Raw genomic sequence first — 16,851 nt, forward strand, 5'->3', positions numbered from 1 at the left:
TCGATGTTTTGTAATGGAAATGGACTTCATGTTTACGAAGAATACAAGTATTGTTGACGGTATCCGTTACCACGAACGAGATTCACAGGTGTTGTGTTTTACTCTGTACTATTGCTAATAGTTCAGTTTTTACACATATTTCTTCGGGATGTGTATGTGCACAAAATTGACATGAAATGAGAGTTTCTTTATGCGGTAGAACGTAGTTGAACAAGGCCTCCATTATCTTAGTAATCAACCATGATAACATCTGACACTCACCGCAACTCACATCATTGATGCGATCCAAATCACAGATACCATTGTTGAGTCACATTTTCAACAACAAATTTTTGTGTATAAGTGTTTAGTGCGTTGTCATTGACATTCAGTTACATTGACCCGTTGTCTTATCTAATGTATAAAGACTTCCCCCAAAACGCTTTTCTACTGTTAATGTGACTGGTTCCTTTCGTTACAAGACTTGGTATGTTCATTCGCCATGGCAGAATTGCAACAGACTTTCCTTGTCAAGTAATAGATTAAAGTCTATCATACCCTAACATGGATAGATATCACGAATTACATTTATTGGCCCCAAAATGACCTTCAAACTTTTGCCTGTCAACTGTAAGGACAGACTGATGCAGGTGCACTCGAAAGTAAAACGCAACTGACATATTAGTCAATCACTATATGAACAGCGCTGCCCCTAGAAAACTACCTCAAAATTTGTTCTTCAGCACACCCGCAGAGAGAAAGCAGAAAGTTTATTGAAACCAATGACTTGAATCAACAACACCCACTGTGATAGGCAGTTTCAAAAATTTCGATTGTTAGTGTATCCTGTCAAAAGTCTTAATAGCACATTCATTACATTAAGGTAGACGAGTATTCGATAGTAGAAAAAGAAGGAGAGAGGAAAATAGTATGATGTGCACTGGAGAGCGGAATGAGAGGAACCCGCCTGCGAGGATTTGCCACAGAGCACAAATGAATAAATGCAAACACTTCGCTTGAAAATCATGGAAGATTGTTCTTTACGTTGAAGAGAAGTGATACGCCGGAAGGATTCAGACAGATTATATAATATCATGACAGATACTTGCAAACTAAATTTCTTCTTCTTCTCTTCAAGTATTAGACGAAGCTGTCTATTACAGTACCCATCTTTCTCGTGGGCCTTCCTCTATCTCTTCTTCGTTGGCACATAATTTCCAGCCCTTAAGCGAAGTATCTCAGTATCCGTACTTTACAGCTGTTCGTTCTATTTTCATCTATAATCTACAATTATATCTTTTAGACTAAGTTTTACTAAGTTTAATTTTTATATCTTTGCTGGAGCCATAAATCACCTCACATTTTAGATAATTATAGCCCTAAAATCTTCTGAATATCACTAATTTGGTTCTGTGTTTTCTTTCCCCATCAATGCCACTAGTCCTACATTCTTCTGTTGAGATCTCCACGTAAAATTTTGCTCTTACTGTATTTGTTGCGGCAAGTAAATTACTTTCCGAAGAACCTCTTATCTATCTCCTACGATCATTGGATCGTCGGTATATAGTAAGTTATTTAAACAGCCGCACTGTGTAGGTACGCAACATTTTGATATCCTGTTTTGCATATATGCATTATTTCATGTATGTAAATGTTGAACAGGGTTGGAGAGATACAGCAGCCTGGTCGTACTCCTTTGTTAGTTGATAGTCGTGTTCTGATATAAACTTGTTATTGCTTATATTAGATGTTCCAGATATCAGTGATTCGTCATTATCTTCCAAAGTTTCCGTCTATTGACAGTGTCAAACTCTTTCTTTAAATCGATAAAGGCAATCGGAGATTCTTTTTAGCATTCTCTGCGTTTTTGTGCCATCTGCTGTAATATAAAAACTGCATCTATCTTGAAGCTTCCTTTCCTGAAACCCGTATGTTCCTCATGCAGTTATGTTTTCAGCATCAAATCTTAGCGTAAATCGAGTGTGCAGAATCCATTAAAATTATTGCTCTGTAGTTACTGGAAGTGATATCGCTCCAGCAATCTTCCAGTCCTCTTTCAACCTCTGTATAAGAGGTGTATCTATCATAGAGGTTGATTTGTTGTTAGGACATCTTGATAAGTATGGAGGTGTGATTACACATGCCAATCATATCGCGATTACGGGCAGCATGGGGTTCACGCCTGAGCCTCAGGACGTACGCTAGCAGCGCATGTCGGGTGTTTGAAACGTCAACTTCGCGTCTCAATATCTCAGGATGTATTGGGAATATTGCGATGCAATCAACGCCATTGTGTATGTGCTTTGTCATGCTATGGATTGCTGAAGAAAAAATATAGGAGGTCCATTTAAAAAAAACATAAGTTTGTGTTAAAAAACACATATGCTTTCGTTTTAGAATGTTTCCAAATATGTACATTCATGGGCCCCAGCCCTACATTGATACCGGTGAAAGTTGTTTTCCAATAGCTGTTATTGTTCCACAGGTATTTTGGGTGGACAAGATAGCTGAGACAACGTGTGTGTGTGCGTCGCAGAAGTGCAGGCCCTTCCCCAAATTGCTGCAGATTTCAATGAGGGCTGTCAACAAGTGTCAATGTGCTAAGCATTCTACGAAACATCATCCATATGGGATTTCGGAGCCGAAGGGAAGGCCCACTCTTGTACCCTTGATGACTGCGCGACACAAGGATTTACACCTTGCCTGGGACCGTCAACACCGACATTGGACTGTTGATGACTGGAAAAATGTTGGCTGGTCAGCATTATATCCCCATTCCAAATATTTAGGCCATTACTTTCCGTTATGTTTTTGTTTTTCATCGAGAGCTACTCCTGCTACTCAATAAACCAGATTTTAAACTGCAAAGCATATCCAGGAGAAGAATTGATCTCTAATCCTAATTCATAATTTATTGGTTATGAAATGCAGAATGTTTGGAAATTAATGATGTTAAAACTGGGTATGTCGTAACAGCCGGAGAGTGTTGAGTGTTTGAAAGGGAGGTTTAGTTAACGGTTGCTGGAAAGAAATTTAAAAAAAAGAAATTGAAAATGTATGGATAACATGGAGAGTTGGGAGAAGACACTTGAGTAGGATTTACGAGAAGAGGATAAGGATTGTGTGTCCGGCCACCAGGATCGTTGTTATAGCGGACGATTGTCTTGGGAAATAGGCTTTTTAATATGTGGTTTAGGAGAAATTCAGGCTAAGTAAATATTGGAAGCTTTTTGTATTGTTGGTGGTGTGAGGTACGTGCTAAGGCGAGTGAGAACCAACAGAACTGACTTAAAGAAAAACGTGTTTTGGAAGAGAATATTGTGCTATCGGTCCAACCGGATTAGAAAGAGAGAGAGAGAGAGAGAGAGAGAGAGAGAGAGAGACGAGTAAGTGTAAGAGCCAGAAAGGGAAAAGATCTTAATTCTGGTAAAAGGTGGCAGTTGTCTTGGACGTTGAGGAAGAATGTACACCTGGAAGTTCGTGAAATTAATCGTAGTAAGTTGTGTCTTTTGAAAGCCACAAGTCAAGAAGTGAATGGAAAGTGAGGCCAAACGAGTAGATGTCTTTTCCTCAGAATTACTATGCCATCTGCTACGCAAAAAATTATCATGTCCAACTAACAATCAAGTCCAAATCTGTAGGCAGCGCCGCCAATGAAGTTCAAAATCTGGTACTAAATTGACGTTTATTATTGACAGCAACGTACAATCGGAAAAGAACTGATTTCATGGAAGGAGAGTGTAACTGTTTATAAAAATATCGAATATTCCAAAATCGCCACGCGGTGTAGCCGTGCGGTCTAGGGGGGCATTGTCACGGTTCTTGCGCCCCCCCCCCCCCCCCCCCCGCCCCGGAGGTTCGAGTCCTCCCTCGGGCATGGATGTATGTGATGTCTTAGATTAGTTATGTTTAAGTAGTTCTAAGTCTAGGAGACTGATGACCTCCGATGTAAAGTACCATAGTGCTCAGAGACATCTATCTGCTCGTGTGGACTGTGGTAGTGCTTCATACGGAAGACATGGACAAGATCTCTGCACTTTTATCTTCTTGATGAAAGGTCATAATCTTCGACTTAATATGTGACGGCCGACAATCGACGAAGGTTATGTGGCCCAAAGTAGCGCTTTATTACTTTTTCCGACAGTACCAGGCTTAAAATCCTTACCAAGTCTAATCTTCTGGCCGGTGCTTGGCTTGGCGGTATTACTCCTTGGCTCCCAGCGTCCTTATGCGAGACAGCTGGCCTTCTTCCTCAGTCCTGGTGAAGAGGTATTTCACATACTCATCCTCAGACCATCCGGCTGAAACGGAGAGAGTTTAAGCTTTATCGTTTTGGCCTCGCGACAGTCGCGCTGAGTTGTGTATGGATGTCACAAAGGTCACTATTGTATCCCAGTGTGTCTATTCGACGTTGAAGTTCATCGAGAGTACATCCATCAACGTCTTATTAAAGTGTTCTATGACACCACTCATCTACGAACGGTAGGTTACTGTCATTATGTGTGTTATATTGCAGTGTGAAATTGCCACTGATACTAGAGTCGACGAGAAAACGTTTTCACACTCAAAGATCATCACATGGTGTGCTCCCTGTTTCAAAATATCTTCTACAAGAAACGTCACAATTTCCAGAGCTTAAGCTGTCAGCAGAGTTTTGTTGGCAGCATAGTTGGTCAGTTAGTCATTGCAGACTTTTATCCATCGTTTCTCATTTTTCGACTTCACTAAGTTCCCCAAATGGTCGATTCCAGCTCGTTGGTGGTTCTGGTACAAGATATACTGGAGGTAATTGTGGCGTGCACCTCCGTCATGAGCAAGCATTCCGTAGAGTGGCTCACATAGTGTCTAACAGATGGATGGAAACTAGGTCTAGAATCTTCACGAATCTCAGGTGACCATATGCTGGAGCGTCATGGGAACACTTCAGAGATAGGTGACCATAGATGAGCTGGCATGATGAACAACCATTTCTTCCCTATTTGATTATAGTTCCTCTTATACACTACACCGATTATTAACTGGAATCTTCCTTTGGTCAGTTCCTTCTCCTTCAAGCCCTCTACAGTTTCCAGCGTTATTGGTTCTTCCCTCTGTTCAATAATAGTGTCATCTAATGCAGACTGAGATTTCGTCCACACTGTTCTGGTCTGCTAAATTATTCCTTGGAAAACAGACAGCATCGTCGCGTTTGTGCACACGTCTGTCATATCGTATTCCTGAAGCTTCAGTGTTCAGCTCACCAGCCTACCCAGTGGATCCTTCAGGCTAGCCAGTCAACAAAGAGAACAGTGCCAGAATGAGATTTTCACTCTGCAGCGGAGTGTGCGCTGATATGAAACTTCCTGGCAGATTAAAACTGTGTGCCTGATCGAGACTCGAACTCGGGACCTTTGCCTTTCGCGGGCAAGTGCTCTACCAACTGAGCTCCAAAGCACGACTCACGCCCCGTCCTCACGGCTGTAATTCCGCCAGTATCTCGTCTCCTACCTTCCAAACTTCGAAGAAGCTCTCCTGCGAACCTTGCAGAACTAGCACTCCTGAAAGAAAGGATATTGCGGAGACATGGCTTAGCCACAGCCTAGGGGATGTTTCGCAGGAGAGCTTCTGTTAAGTTTGGAAGGTAGAAGACGAGGTACTGGCGGAAGTATAGCTGTGAGAACGGGGCGTGAGTCGTGCTTGGGTAGCTCAGTTGGTAGAGCACTTGCCCGCGAAAGGCAAAGGTCCCGAGTTCGAGTCTCGGTCCGACACACAGTTTTAATCTGCCAGGAAGTTTCAAGAGAATGGTGGTTCATTACAATGGGGAACGGCTTGCCAACTAAATTTCGTTGGAAACTGTTGATGGCCCGAACAACTGCAAAGCAATCTTTTTCGGTTTTATGGTAATTCACCATTTCGGTGTCTTCTTGAATGTGCACTGGTACTGCACCTACCACATAACCACCAGCATCAGTGTGAAGTTCTGTGTCAGCATTCTTGTCATAGTCACAGCACTGGAGAAAATTTTAGCACTTTCTTAAGGATAAGGAAAGATTTTTATTTCACCTCGTTCCACGAAAATTTCATATCTTTCTATAGCAAGTTTTGCAAAGAAAGTACCTTGCTACAGAAGCCCATTATTGATCATCAGTTGTATGAGCATATAAATGCGTCCAGGAGTCGATAATCTGTGACTGTCCTTATTTTCTCAGTTTTCAGATTCAGGTAGAGGCCTGCAGTCTGGACACACTTCAACAAAGTTACCGGATAACTTAGATGGTCCTTATATGTCTTCAAAAGAACGACATTATCATCCAGATGGCAAAGATAGAGTGTCAGTTTAATGAGTCGCAGCATGTTGTCCATCATAGAATAGAATGTGGTTGGAGTGTTACACATTCCAAATGTCATATCTTTAAAGTCATATAGAGCATCATCAGTTATGAACACAGTCTTTTCCCGGTCATCCTTGTCAACCTCTATTTCCAGTAGCCTGTCTGCATGTTCATAGATGAGAAATAAGAGGATCACTCCAAAAGAAATGCACACTATTTTTTTTTAAATCGATCTTTTATTCTACATGTTTGAAAGTTTTACAGTGTGTAGATACATCCTTTAGGGACGATATTTTCATTTCTTCACATAATTTCCATCCCTCTTAACTGCCTTACGCCATCTTGGAACCAGCGCCTGTATACCTGCACGGTAAAATTCTGGACCAACCTGTTGGCGCCACTGTTTGGCAGCGTGCACAAGGAAGTCATCATCTTCAAACCTTGTTCCACGAAGAGAGTCTTTCAGTTTCCCAAAGAGATGATAGTCACATGGAGCCAGATCAGGACTGTAAGGCGGACGTTTCAGTGTTGTATCCGTTTTGTGATCGCTTCCATGTTTTTTTGTCTGACATGTGGCCGTGTATTGTCGTGCAACAGCAAATCATTCTGCTTTTGCCGATGTGGTCGAACACGACTCAGTCGAGCTTGAAGTTTCTTCTGTGTCATCACATATGCATCAAAATTTATGGGGGTTCCACTTGGCATGATGTCCGCAAGTAAGAGTCCTTCGGAATCGAAAAACACGGTAGTCATAACTTTTCCAGCAGAAGGTATGGTTTTGAATTTTCTTTTCTTGGGTGAATTTGCATGATGCCACTCCATTGATTGCCTCTTCGACTCTGGTGAAAAATGATGGAACCATGTTTCATCACCTGTCACAATTCTTCCAAGAAATTCATCTCCACCATTCTCGTACTGTTCCAAAAGTTCTCTGCATACCGTTTTTCTTGTTTCTTTGCGAGCCGCTGTCAACATCCTGGGAGCCCGCTTGGCACAAACCTTTTTTAACGCCAAGACTTTCACTATTGTGCAAACACTTCCTTCCCCTATCCCAACGTAGCGTGACAATTCGTTCACTGTGATGCGTCTGTCAGTAGTCACCAATTCGTTAACTATCTGCACATTGTCTGGAGTGTGTGCAGTACGAGGCCTGCCGCTGCGAGGACAGTCTTCAATATTTCCGTGCCAGCTTTCATCACGTAAGCTGCTTGCCCACTGACTAACTGTACTGCGATCGAGAGCAGCATCTCCATACATCTTTTTCAAACTCTTGTGGATGTTTCCCACTGTCTCGTTTTCACAGCACAGGAATTCTATGACAGCAGGTTGCTTCTGACGAACGTCAAGTGTAGCAGCCATCTTGAAGACATACTGTGATAGCGCCACTCACAGGAACAGGTTGAACTAAGTTTGAAAACAAGCGGTAAGAATGTACCTACACACTGTAAAACTTTCACACATGCAGAATGAAAACTGTATTTTTACAAAAATAGTGTCCATTTCTTTTGGAGTGACCCTCGTATTTTGCTTCTTTCAAGTAGTGCATGGCGTCGTTAATGCTCATGATTTTGTTGAGTCGTTGGTAGTCGATGCAGGAATGCCATGTGCCGTCTTTCTCGTTGCCAAGGATCACGGGAGAGAACCAAGGACTCTCTGAAGGTACAATGATTTCAGCTTGCAGCATCTTCACTTCCACCTGGGTTATCCGTCGTTTAGTTAGTGCTAACTTGGGAGTGCTAATTTTTTCGTGGAAGATCCTCATTGTTGATATGCTATTTTACCATGAGACACTTGCTGGATTTGGAAGCATCCGAAAACATATGCAGAATGACTATCACTCATCGACGTTATTACTCGTTCAGGCCAAATCCTCTTGGTTGTTACTTGATCCCCTGTATAGTCTGTAGTGGCAGCAGAGTACGATTTTTCGTTGTTGACACTTAGCTACCCTTCCTGGCCTGGTTCTGGTGTCCCTGTGCACATACCTTTCGGGATGAACTGTGGTTGCTTGTGACAATTTCTGATCAAAAGCTCTCCTTGACAACCGACAATCCTCTTTTGTGAGCCTGTGGAGTATTCTGCAGTCGACAAAAGCTTAACAGTTGAACTGATCATCCCTATTGACAACAGGAAGTCGTCTCAGTGATGATGTCCTCATAACAACTACTTCATCGGCAAACAATCGCTCAGAGGAATCTTTGCCGTGTGTGCTTCCTGGAGTAGCTTCGTCAGTCTGGAGCTCTGATCTTCCACAGTCTGTGACAGCTTGTGATGCCGGTAAGAAGTCGAAGGGCAAAGTTCTGTTATTGATGGTTATTCTTGCAATACATGTTCCTTTCAAGTGGACGTGTACCCCATTTGCGACTTTCAGCACAATGACTTTAGTATCATGCAACATATGCTTTAGCTGACGACGATAACCTTCCGATTTTACGGAAAATGAAGCTCCTGAGTCGATAAGCACCCGAACATGTTGGCTGTCGATAAAAACGTTAGTGAGATTCCTGACAACTTAGTGACTGCCGTCTATGGAGAATTTTCATATGTGGTGCCTCACCTCCACAGAAGTCTCCTCGGATATTTTTCTTGAAGTCGATGGCTACTCTAGTGGCTGGTGCCTTCTTCGTAGGGTGGCGGGGAACGGCTGCTGCGTATGTGAACCTGGTCCAAGGTAAAGCGAGAGGATTCGTACCACAGATCATCTATAATCGTTTGCAGCTGACTGGGTGCAAGGAAGCGATTTAATGATTGATGGCGGCCTAGCAGTACTCGAAAATTCGCCTTATCTATCTGCAGTTGTGTACAACATATCCAGGGCGACCACAGTGGAAACACCTATAGGGTGTTACTCGTGGTGTATGAGTTGGTTGTATCTGCGTTGGTAGGGTCCTGTCGCAGTTCTTGGCGCGTTCGTCTGGTGGCGGTGACTGGTGCTAAATATCGATACTCGTCTTCTTCAACATCGTATATTTCCTCTTGACGTACTGCGTCGACATTCAGGACTGCTAACTCTTATGCACTTGATCAGATATTTCTGGTAGCCATACAATGCTGTTTCGCCTCTCGTTCTCCCTGATTTATAAAGAAAGACGGGCTCAGGCACAACTGCTGTAGGGACCACATTCGGTAGTCGGTCATATCTCTTTAGTCCAACTTTTTTTCCGTTGCATTCTTCAGTTAGCTGGCACCACTTGATGAATTCCTCTGTCGTTGTGACACAAATGCTAGGTACAGGTCTGCTACGATTGCTATTATCGAGTATGAGGTTTTTATGTCTACTGTCATGTTCGGATACACGATGTGGCATAGAGCAACCTAACTTAACCTAACCTAACCAGCACATTCTGTATGTAAGACAGTGTACGTTGGGAACCGTTCTTCGGTTGTTCTTCCTCCGCTAAGCAGACTTGCTGCTGATTGTCTCCAAACGTTTTCTTAAATTCGGCATAGAGTTATTCTCAGCTATGGAGCTTCTCTTCGTTGTTCTCGAACCACTGATGGCCTGTGCCGTCCAAGTAAAGGTACACATTTGCCAAACACATCATGTCAGTTGGTCACTCAGTCAAACCCCTTTAGCCATTTCGTCAGGTCATGACCAGCGTCTCCAGAAAACACTGACTCATGCCTGTGGTGCAACCGTCACACTGCTGTTTTGGAATCGCTCTGTCTCCTTAACATGCAGATCTTAGAAATGATGTATTGCCTGTATTCCGTCCTGTCCGTCGAAGCGACGGCTTTTACGTTAAATACATGGAACCACAGTTGTGTAAATGTTTTCAAATACCGGGCGTCTCCACTATACTATGTCACCTCTAAACCACAACGCTGTCAGAAGACAGAATAGTCAATGAAGTTAAACAGTACTGAGAGAACGTTTATTACTCATACCAACGTGCAGCCAGAACAGAGTGCATCTGTTTGTATAAAAATCGAATAGTCCAGAACGCTGTTACTTATTCAAACCGCGTATTCAAGAACATATAAACTTTGCAGACAAAGGACACTTAAGGAACTTCCAGAAACGATGTATTTTGTAAATAAGAAAAAAATTGGTGGTTATCAGGTTTGAAGCGGCAGCCTGCAGATACGCGATACGTGACGCTAAGCTCTACTCCACATTACATCCAGCACATCTAGCCACAGTACACGGGGTAGTCGAATTGCCCCTGACTTCAAGAAGAACATAATAATTTCAATTTCAAAACACGAAGACGTCAGTGTTACCGAATTATCAGTTTGATAAGCCATGGCTGCGAAATTTGTGTACGAATATTTACACAAGAATGAGAAAACTGACATAAGTGAACCTTGGCAAAGACGAGATTTGGTTCCGAAATAATGTTAGTGTTTAACATCACAACGGGATCATTGGAGACGGAGCAAAAGTTCGGAATAAGGAAGAATGACTAAATAAATAGGCCGTGCCCTTCCAGATCGCGGCATTTGCGTTAAGCAATGTAGAGAAATCACGAAAAACCTAAACCAGGATTGCCAGATGGGATTTGAACCGTCGTCCTCCCGAATGTGAGTCCAGTGTGCTTGTGCTAACCAATGTGCTACGTCGATCGGTTTTCAGGTCCGAGACATATAACCACACGAGACGCAATACAGAGTAACGGTTGATTTGGAGAAGCTTTTGACGGTACTGTCTGGAATGGAATCTTTCAGATTCTCAAGGTAGTAACGATAAAATACAGGAAGCGAAATGACGAAAAGGTTGAAAAGGAACCAGGACCAGAAGAGTGAAAGGCTGATGAGATAGATAGCAAGGTAAAATTTGAAAATTAATTGAAAAAGTTTCTCATTGGCAACTCCTTCTATTCCGTAGAAGAATTTATATGTTTGTAATGTATAAAAGGTGGTAGGTAGGAATTGCTAAATCAGTCTGTGTATTTTGTTTCTACATCGGGGAAAAAGATAATAATTATATGGTGATGTTTAGAGTGCAAATAGATGTACAAAGTAATTTGCAATATGAATGTTAAATGACTCGTTCCACATCCTGACGATTTATCGTGCAAAATGGTCCATGGAACGTGAAAGTAACTAACTAACATCTTGGTCACTCCTGTTGGAAACATTCCTCTTTGTCTAGTCAGTGGTTACAAATAGTGCATCCAGTGAAACAACTCAGTTCGTACAATTCTCCCACATTAATAGTGATAAATATCCCGTTCTCTGCATGTATACATTTCAGGCGTAAGGGTAAGTATTGAAGCTGGTTCCTGGTAGAGTAGCGATGGCAAACTTTTCTGCGGTACGAGTATGGTCACGCCTCTGCAGAATAACCTGCACAAAGACTGTTACTGTTGTCTTCAACATTTCGTAGTAGATCACATCAGTTCACTCTCTCGAGTTGCATTATTATTCAGTCAACAGTTAATAACTTTTATTTCAAAGTATTGTGATTATAACCAAGGGCCAAGACCCCGTTGTATCGTATTCTTCTGAAAGTTGATCACTTGCACAATCTGTAGTCCTGGAAGGATCTGAGGAGCGATTTTCACAGTATCTGATGGGGCACAAGTGATAAGGGAGGTTAAGAATGTAACATGCCGATTCTAGCCGCGGCATGGTGCATTTCTTGACTGGACGCGGACCTTATTCCACGCACTTAAACCGCGTGAGTCAAAGAGAAACACCTACATCTACATGCGGAGGTATGGAAACCCCCGAACACACAATCCTATTCTGCGGGAAATGCAGATAACACAGGAACACACCAGGAATACAACACTTACAAACTGAACGACCCATATACGATGCAATGAGAACACCATAATTATGGGACGAACTAAACGTACTGACTGAAAAGATCTCAGATGAATGCCATAAAGAGTACAGGCGCGAGAGACCGTACAGATGATAACTCTAGATGCAACACCTACATAGACGCCGTAGTGTGGAGGATGAAAACCGAGACAGAAAGAAGACCGACAGAAATGCATTGGTCTAAACATAATGCACAGATATCACAATAGATTACACGTAACTAAAGCTCAACATGAATAGATGTAAACAGTGTTGGCGCACCGTTGCAATTGCCACAGGCAAACACGGCACTTTAATCCTGTTAATAGCGTAATTATCTTAGTAACAGCTTCAGTAATTAGGCTAGAAATTAGATTAGCGTAGATCTTCTCAGTTAAAGGTAAGCAAAGGATTGGAGACTGAGGATCAGTGGCTTGACGACTAATTCTGAGGCTTACATCCTCAGTTCTGCAGGGTGGAGGCACTATAAACTTCTTCCTTTCCTATCTTCTTTCCTCTTCTTCATTCTAAACTATATTTTTTCATTACTTTTTCAAAAGTTAAACTTCATGTAAATTTTTGTTAAACGTTTTGGGAAAGCTGCCATAAAGGAAAGAAAAGAAAAATATATAGCAAACAAAGGTAACCAAGTAAAACAAAATAAAAGAGACAAAAACAAAGCACGATCAACTATGACCCGCCTCCACGTGGCGGGATACGGGAAACGGTGCGACCCGATGTGGGAACTGGTGTGGAGGTTCAGCCATATCAGCGCCCATATACCGATCGCAGCGGCTAAGTGGTCAATAAAGACCCACCTTAAGCAATTAGGCGATGGGTCGTAAAATCAGGGCGGCAAGTGAAAAAAAAAAAAAGTATCTGAGATTCAATCATCCAAACTATATCTGCCAATTACTAGGTGCGCGATTTATTGTGTTTGTTACGGTAGCTACTCCTGTTTTTAATTTTCAATGTCAGACTGTGTTGCAACATTGGTTATTTGGTCATGAATTTATTGATTATAAAGCATAGTTTCACTAAGTGGGAGTCTACAAATAACTCTCACTACAGTAGTCTAATTCTAAAACTGAATACATTTTGCGAATCTAACGGCCAAGAGTCGCCAGAACAGTGGTATTATTTGAATATGTGTCGTATATAATGGCCGAAGTTGCTAGAGGTGGTATATGGAACAGTGTAAATACGATATCTGAGCTGTCTGATACAGACAGGCATGTCGCACGTTAACGTGGAGTCGTGAATCAAGCATTTGTCACAGGCCACCGGAGATTATATAGCAGTCTGAGTTCCCGAGGCAACCGTGTCTAGAACCGCGGAGAGAATTTTTTAACACGCGTCAACCGCTGGACAGAACGACCATAAGTGTTTGATGAACAGACCTCCCGTTGCCACCGCAGAGCTAAGCAGGACTTTCAGTAGTCTGTGCTGAGTCAGACAGTCTCGCTGATTTCAGTGTGGAGCGTCAGGAACCCATTTCCAACAGGACTGTTTGGAGATACTGTCCAGTCACATTAATGTTACTACCTGTCAAAAGCCTGAACAACCACGTTTTTGCAGCGCGAACCGTTGCCAGACGAGCAGAAAGCTACCGACAGCGATCTGGAATCATACCACTTCAAGTGCCGTGCGCTAAGTTTCTAGGTTGAGGATCAATGGCGCGAGGAACCCGATCGAAGTGGTCCCACAGATTCTCTATTGGGTTTAAATCTGGGCAGTTTCGTGGACAGAGGAATACGGTGGACACATCCTGCTCCTATTCAAATCACGCACATACAATGCAAGTTTTGTGACACATTGCATTGTCCTGCTGTTAGAAGCCATCGTGCCAGAAAGACAGAAAGCTGTATATAGGGGCGACATGGTCCCCAAGGATCTATTGTGCCTTCGAGAATGACGACATCATCCAAAGAATGTACTCTGGTCTAGACCCTTCTAGCGATTATTTCAGAGTATTTGCTTTCAAAGGATTCAGGCTGCAAATACCAATGGCTGATGGAGCATAAACGGTGATTCATTTGAAAACGCCACCTGTCGCCATTTGTGGACATACACTTGCGGTACTGGCGAGCAAAATTCCAACCTTCGTTGCCGCTGAACAGCAGTCATATTGGGTGCATGAACTAGGCACCTGCTACAAAGGCCGGTATGCAGCAACATTCGCTGAAAAGTTGTACACATCTCTACAGCCGGCGTTCACCTCTTTCATCTATAGTGCACCACAGATGCCTCGGTGCCGACCTGGACAGTGCCATTTTGCCGTGCACGGTATACTTTAACCACGGCGCTATACGAACTGTTTACCAATTTAGCCGTTTCGGAAATGCTGAAAGACGATGATCATGCCCTGCGCTTCCTATTTCTTTCGTTCCTAAGGTATTTATATAGTCGTATTCCCATGTTACCGTCAACATTTCTGTAGCTCCCCAAACAGTTCGTCGATCAGTACAGGTATAGCCGTCAGTTTTCTCATTCCAGTCACTTCGAGAGATGTATGTGCCAAGAAGTAACATTCAGGTGAAGCGGTAAAGGGATCACCTCTCAGCCTCCTTTTGTCAGAGCAGACCTTACCACCCACATTCTCAGTAGTCATGAATCTTCCAGCCTTCGATATATAGCATGTACTGACTTTTACCATTAAGGTCGTTTTAGATGTCATCCAGGCAAGTGACAGAGCCCTGCTAATTCTTCAGAAATGCCATCAAGTTTCGACAGCACTGTTCCAATAGTTAGAAGGCCGTCACTGGCTATTTAGAGAGCTATCACAGCTAGAAAAAACTGTACACTGAAACTGAAAAACTGGAAGAAATTTACAACCATGTGGTTGCTTACGTTCGATATGTTTTACGCTTCGTACTGCTTCTAGTGATCTGTAATCAATGATGTAATAGAACAGTAGCAGGTTTCTTCGGCTATTTTTGATTGAATCGCCAATTTTTGATTGAATAGCAAAGATAGACACGAAGCAAACTCCTACCACAGTAGTACAAGTTTATATGCCAACTAGCTCTGCAGATGACGAAGAAATTTTGAAATGTACGATGAGATAAAAGAAATTATTCAGATAGTGAAGGAAGACGAAAATTTAATAGTCATGGGTGGATGGAATTCCAGAGTAGGAAAAGGGAGAGAAGGAAGCATAGTAGGTGAATATGGATTGGGGGTAAGAAATGAAAGAGGAAGCCGTCTGGTAGAATTTTCCACAGAGCATAAATTAATCATAGCTAACATTTGGTTCAAGAATCATGAAAGAAGGTTGTATACATGGAAGAACCCTGGAGATACTAAAAGGTATCAGATAGATTATATAATGGTAAGACAGAGATTTAGGAACCAGGTTTTAAATTGTAAGACATTTCCAGGGGCAGATGTGGACTCGGACCACAATCTACTGCTTATGAACTGTAGATTAAAACTGAAGAAACTGCAAAAAAGTGGGAATTTAAGGAGATGGGACCTGGATAAGCTGACTAAACCAGAGGTTGTACAGAGCTTCAAGGAGAGCATAAGGAAACAATTAACAGGAATGAGGAACAGAAATACAGTTGAAGAAGAGTGGGTAGCTTTGAGGGATTAAGTAGTCAAGGCAGCAGAGAATCAAGTAGGTAAAAAGACGAGGGCTAGTAGAAATCCTTGGGTAACAGAAGAAATACTGAATTTAATTGATGAAAGGAGAAAATATAAAAATAAACTAAATGAAGCAGGCAAAAAGGAATGCAAACGACTCAAAAATGAGATCGACAGGAAGTGCAAAATGACTAAGCAGGGATGGCTAGAGGACAAATGTAAGGATGTAGAAGCTAATCTTACTAATGGTAAGATAGATACTGCCTACAGAAAATTTAAAGAGACTTTTGGAGAAAGGAGAACCACTTGTATGAATATCAAGAGCTCAGATGGAAACCCAGTTCTAAGCAAAGAAAGGAAAGCAGAAAGGTAGAAGAAGTATATAGAGGGTCTATACAAGGGCAATGTACTTGAGGACAATATTATGGAAACGGAAGAGGATGTAGATGAAGATGAAATGGGAGATATGATACTGCGTGAAAAGTTTGACAGAACACTGAAAGACTTGAGTCGAGACAAGGCCCCCGGAGCAGATAACATTTCATTAGAACTACTGACAGCCTTGTGAGAGCCAGTCCTGACAAAACTCTACCATCTTGCGAGCAATATGTATGAGATAGGCGAAATACCCTCAGACTTCAAGAAGAATGTAATAATTCCAATCCCAAAGATTGAAAGATGTGAAAATTACCGAACTACACTCCTGGAAATGGAAAAAAGAACACATTGACACCAGTGTGTCAGACCTACCATACTTGCTCCGGACACTGCGAGAGGGCTGTACAAGCAATGATCACACGCACGGCACAGCGGACACACCAGGAACCGCGGTGTTGGCCGTCGAATGGCGCTAGCTGCGCAGCATTTGTGCACCGCCGCCGTCAGTGTCAGCCAGTTTGCCGTGGCATACGGAGCTCCATCGCAGTCTTTAACACTGGTAGCATGCCGCGACAGCGTGGACGTGAACCGTATGTGCAGTTGACGGACTTTGAGCGAGGGCGTATAGTGGGCATGCGGGAGGCCGGGTGGACGTACCGCCGAATTGCTCAACACGTGGGGCGTGAGGTCTCCACAGTACATCGATGTTGTCGCCAGTGGTCGGCGGAGGGTGCACGCGCCCGTCGACCTGGGACCGGACCGCAGCGACGCACGGATGCACGCCAACACCGTAGGATCCTACGCAGTGCCGTAGGGGACCGCACCGCCACTTCCCAGCAAATTAGGG

The sequence above is a fragment of the Schistocerca piceifrons genome, chromosome 3 (genome assembly GCF_021461385.2).
Source record: "Schistocerca piceifrons isolate TAMUIC-IGC-003096 chromosome 3, iqSchPice1.1, whole genome shotgun sequence".
Classification (NCBI taxonomy): Eukaryota; Metazoa; Arthropoda; class Insecta; order Orthoptera; family Acrididae; genus Schistocerca; species Schistocerca piceifrons.